Source organism: Leptonychotes weddellii, chromosome 8, assembly GCF_054177405.1.
Source record: "Leptonychotes weddellii isolate Sample4059 chromosome 8, ASM5417740v2, whole genome shotgun sequence".
Taxonomy (NCBI): domain Eukaryota; kingdom Metazoa; phylum Chordata; class Mammalia; order Carnivora; family Phocidae; genus Leptonychotes; species Leptonychotes weddellii.
Genome location: NC_138376.1, coordinates 70142791 through 70148496, shown reverse-complemented (window position 1 = coordinate 70148496; position 5706 = coordinate 70142791).

Here is a 5706-nt window from a genome sequence, read left to right as displayed (position 1 = left end):
AGAAATCTGGTTATGATGGATAAGTGAGAATCTACATAAGAATGCATATAATTATAACAAACCTTAATTAGTTTCTGATTTAAATCTAATTCTAATACATAGTTGGTCTAAAACTTTTATAGTAATCATGAAACTAATATTTTGGGAGTCAAATATTCCATATGAAATAAATCTATTTCAATATTTTCTAATATCTCAAATGCCAACTTTTAATTGTTAATTTTATTTTAGTGGCCCATGAGGTCAATTTACTTATTTTAATGCAATTTTATGAAGTTATTGGAACATTGCAGTATTTGGAGAAGTATTTTTCTAATATCTTAAACTTTTCATTTGCCTTAGCTGAAAAGAAAATTTAAAAGTACATGCCCACAAATGATACCTTTAAATAAGTTTTAACTTTGATAGAAGTAAGTCATTACTGGCCCCAAATCAATCAATCAAATAACAAGAAAAATAAGCTTTTCGTTCTAATATTCCAAAATTATATGTAAAGCCACAGCCAACAAGAATAGCTATTACTTGCACAAAGTATGTGTGTTCTCATTTCCCAAGTCCATTTACTTTTTTTTTTATGAACCACTTCCTAACTCCATTCAATAGATTTTTCCTTCCTTTCAAATCACCTACCCTACTTTATCCTCTAGCAAATTGTGGTAATGTTCAACCTCAAGGCAGATCGATTTAGAATTAGAATATGTTCAAAATGTAATATTTTACTATTAAAATATTAGCAGTAAATATAAAAATATTGATTTTAAATAATTGGAAACATGAACTTTTTAATATGTATATTGTAACTATAAAAATTGCATAAGATACAATCATGATTAATATGAAATTGATGACTTTTGAAAAAGAATGACTACCTCATTGGTAGTAAGAACCAAATTTTATAGAGTCATTTCAGGATTAAACACCTGCAGCATGTTCTGATATCCAAGAACAGAACTAGGCTGAAGCTAAAATGGAGCCTTGTGTGATCATTTTCAGCAATATAATTTCCTACAAAATTTGAGTGATTTGCAGAACTGTGATAGATTTCCCATGAATAGGATAGTGGCAAAAGCTTTGTAGATTCAAAAATAGTTTTGCTGAGGCAATGAGAAGTAATACACTATCAGAATAGAAGCTGTTCATATTTTACCAAGCTGTTTGTATTTTAGAAGCTGATAAAAGAATTAGTCTCTAAACACTGCAAAGTCTTGCTTCCCTTATTTTATTTTTTGCATTTTGCTTACATTATCTTTCAATTCTCTTAATATCTCTCAACTGATAAAAAATAATTGTATTCACAATTTAATAATTAAGTGTTCTGTATTATACAACGATAATATTGTAAGTGTACTTATCAAAATTTATAAATTTGTATTTCTGGGATGATTTGGAAAAAAATTCTACCTGAAAATATAAAAGAAAAATTCATAGAATCCTAGAGAGGTATCAAGTCCTGGCAAATGGAGACTTGAACTGACTGAGCAATGAAGGTCATTTTGCTTAAGCACTACGGAAGAGTTTTCAAGTGTGTTTCACAGTTTTAATCTAACAGGGCCATTGACTGGAACTCTACACTGATGGATTTCACACAGTATTGTTTGTATTCATGAACTCTGATTTATACCAATATCACATTAAGGCACTATCTTTCTGGGATACCATATTCACTTAATCAGTAGCTATATGCTGATACACAAATGCTTACTTAACAAAATTGTTGAACTGTGGTAAAAATGTTAAAGCAAAATGTGAAAAATACAAAATATTCTTAATATACAGATAGATTTATGTCATATTTATCCTTCATGAATGATTCCATTTCCTGTGATATCAAGTATATCCATCCAGCATATCACCTGTTGTTCATAATAATATAGCATACTTACACAATAAATTGAACATGACAGATAAACATGAGAATGGAAACTAAACTTTAAAATCTGTCTCTTCTTGGGGCACCTGGGTGGCTCAGTCGGTTGAGTGACTGAGTCCTGATTTCAGCTCAGGTCGTGATCTCCTGGGTCATGATCTCATGGGGCGGGCCATCAAGCCCCATGTCCAGCCCCTCTTGGAGCCCCGGGTGGAGCCCCAAGTCAGACTCAGTGGGGAGTCTGCTTGGGGATTCTCTCCCTCTGCCTCTGCCCCCCTCAAATAAATAAATAAATAAATAAATAAATCTTTAAAAAAAATCTGTTTCTTCTTTAATTTTTAAGAATTATTTATAGCTTCTGGACTTTTGAATATTTAATACATGGTTAGGCTTTAGAAGTATGTTTTGCACCTACATCAGCTGCTTAATGTAATTTTTGATGAAACGGGTTTGGCTCTACCATTTTTGCTTTCTATTTATGTTAAGGGTATTTTTGTTACTTTATTTCTCCATTACTGCCTTCTTTTGTGTGAAACAAGAATTTCACACTAATCCATTTTATCTCTTCTATTAGTTTTTTTTAATAATTACACTAAAATTACAACATACATTCTTACCTTATTTTCTACTATATATAGTATTCTAGCCATATTCCAAACAATGCAAAAACCTTCAAAAGAGTTTACTTAACTTTTTTTGAAGTTTTTACTTAATTTCAGGTAGTTAACATACAGTGTAATATTAGTTTCAGGTATACAATATAGTCATTCAACACTTCCATACAACACCCAGTGTTTAATTTCATCTATAATGCCCATCTTTATTCTATTATTCTCATATATTTTACTTCTTCATATGTTATAAACCCCATAAAACATTAAAATTCATGTTGTTTTAAACAGTCAATTTTCCCTCACATTTTCACATACATTCATTCTATGCTGCTAATTCATTCTTGCACTTTCATGCTTCCATATGAGATAATTTTTTAGGCTAAAGAACTTTCTTTAGTATTTCTTGTAGTGCAAGTCTTTTGGTGACAGATATTCAGCACAAAAAAAAATCTTTATATTTCATCTTTACTTTAAAAATATATTTTAGGGGAGCCTGGGTGGCTCAGTCAGTTAAGCATCTGCCTTCGCCTCAGGTCATGATCCCAGGGTCCTGGGATAGAGTTCCGCGTCAGGCTCCCTGCTCAGCAGGGAGTCTGCCTCTCCCTCTCTCTCTGCCCCTCCTCCTCCACTTGTGCTCTGTCTCTCAGTTTCTCCCTCTCTCAAATAAATAAATAAAATCTTTAAAAAAATATTTTAAATAAATATAGAATTCTAGGTATTTTTTTTTCTTTTATCATTTTAAAGATACCTATTCACTGTCATTTGGCTTCTACTGTGTTGTTGAAAGGTCAGACCTATTTCTTTTGTTCCACTGAAGGTAATGTCTTCCTTTTCCTCTTGATGTTTTTAATAGTCTATTTTATGGTTCTTAGCAGTTTTTGACCATAATATGGGTTAATTATTTTCCTTTGTTTTTTTCCTGGTTAGAAAAAGTTCACTGTCATTTTTGAAACTGTGGATTAATTTCTTTATTTGTTTTAGAAAATTCTTGGCTTATTATTTTCTCAAGTATCACTTATGTCCCATTTTCTCTCAACTCTCCTCCTGAGACTCCAATTAAGCATATATTAGATCATCTGATAATGTCCCATGTGTTCATTTTGTTTTTCTATTCTTTTTGTTTTCTTTTTTTGCTTAAATTAAATTAAATACTTTTTTATTCATTTGTATTTCAAGTCATAAGTCAGATGTTTAGCAGTTCTGGGCAACCGTTACAGCTATCTGATGAATTTTTAAAGTTGAAGTATAATTGACATACATCGAAATGTACAAATCTTAAGTATACAGGTTAATGAATTTTATATATGCATATACTCATGTAACCACCTTCGGATCAAGATAAGGATATTGCCATTACCTAGAATGTTCCCTTGTGTCAATTGCCTCCCTTCCCTTTGCTCCTCAGAGAGGTAATCATTTTTATAACTTCTATTTCCATAAATAGATTTCTCCTTCTCCCTTTAATTTACCTAAAATTGATTGAATCACACAATGTTTCTGTTGCTTGGCTAACTTCAATAAACATAATGCTTTTTGAGGGTTATCCATGTTGTTATGCGTAACAATATCTCAATCTTTTTTTTATTTCTGAGTAGTATTCCATTGAATGAATGTACTACAATTTATTTACCCATTCTCCTGTTTTTTGAGTTTTGGCCTGGTTGTTTCTAGTAGTAGCTTATTGTGAATAAACTGGCCTTGAATTAGAAAAATGTATTTTTTTTCCTGGGGTATATATCTAGTAATGGAATTACTGTGTCAATTTATAAAATACTGTCAAACATTTTACAAATTGCTTATGCTTTTCAAGCTACTACTAGTGATATATGGCTCTCTATCATTGCCAATTTTTGATGTTGCCAGTCTGCTTAGTTGACCCAATCTGGAAAGTATGTTTTAGTTTTAACTCTAATTTATAAATTTAAGTTTTATTTCCTGATGGTGAATGATGTTGAGGAACAATCTGATTGACCATTCAGATATTCGTTTTTGCTTTTGATTTTTTGTGTGTATGCTTGTTCAAGCCTTCTGTCTGTTAAAAAAGAAAAACTTGTTTGTCTTTTTCAAACTGATGATAATAGTTATTTATGTACTTTGGATAAAAGTCTTTGTCAAACATACATATTGCAAATGTTTTCTACCAGTATCTGTCTTGAATTTACAATTTTAATAGTATCTTGAATGAGCAAAATTTCAAATTTTGATAAAGTTAAATTTATAGTTTTCCTTTTATTGTTAGGACTTTTTTGTGTATTACTAAAATCTTTGCATTCTCTGAAGTATGAAGATGTTTTCATATGTTTGCTTATAGAAGTTTATTGTTCTAACTTTCACATTTAGGTTTTTGATCCACTTCAGATTTGATTCTCATTAATGGAATGCAATGAGTCAAGGTTCATGTTTTTGCCATGTAGTTATCCACTTGCTATAGCTCCATTTATTTAAAGTACTTTCCTTTCCCCATTCAATTGCAGTAACACTGCTGATAAAAATCAAGAGCTATCAGAATTATTTCAGATACTGTATTTTCTAATTCTAAAGTGTCTTTTAATCATTTTTAATGGTCTTATTCTCCCTTTTTAATTACTGCATCTGTTAGTCCTTTGCATTCACATTTTTCTATATTTTTTAATATTAACATTTAATCATATTTGAAGTTTTGCTGTTAATATTGACATCTAGCTCCTCCTTGGGTCGGTGACTACAGACTACTTTATCTCTTGAATATCTGTCACTTGTTTTTTTTCTTATTCATATGCCTAGTGATTCTGTATTGGCTGCTGGCCATTGCTGAGGTTCTAGATTACGTTACATTCTTCTGAAGAAGGTTATTTTATTTTCCAGTGGGCAATTGAGTCACTTCAAGTCTTGGTTTTAATCTTCTTCTGGAGCAGGTCTATTTTAATTTTGTCCTTACTTCTTAGGTATAGCCCTGACTACAAGAGCTTGGCCCTTTGAAGTCTCAACTCAATGTCTAGGTTGTTCATCAGGTTCCTTCCACTCTGGCTGGGCTAGAACTCTACTATTTCCACAGCAGTTTGCGGCTTTTGAAATCTCTTTTCAGCTCTGTTATGCCTCCTTAAGTCTTGCCTTGTATATGCATAACTTATGAGTTAGCCAAGGATCTGTTGGGAGTTTTTATGCAGAATTTTGAGATTTGGTCTTTGTGTTTCCCTTCTTTTTTTTTTTTTTTTTTTCCAACTACACTGGTAAAGTTTTATTTCT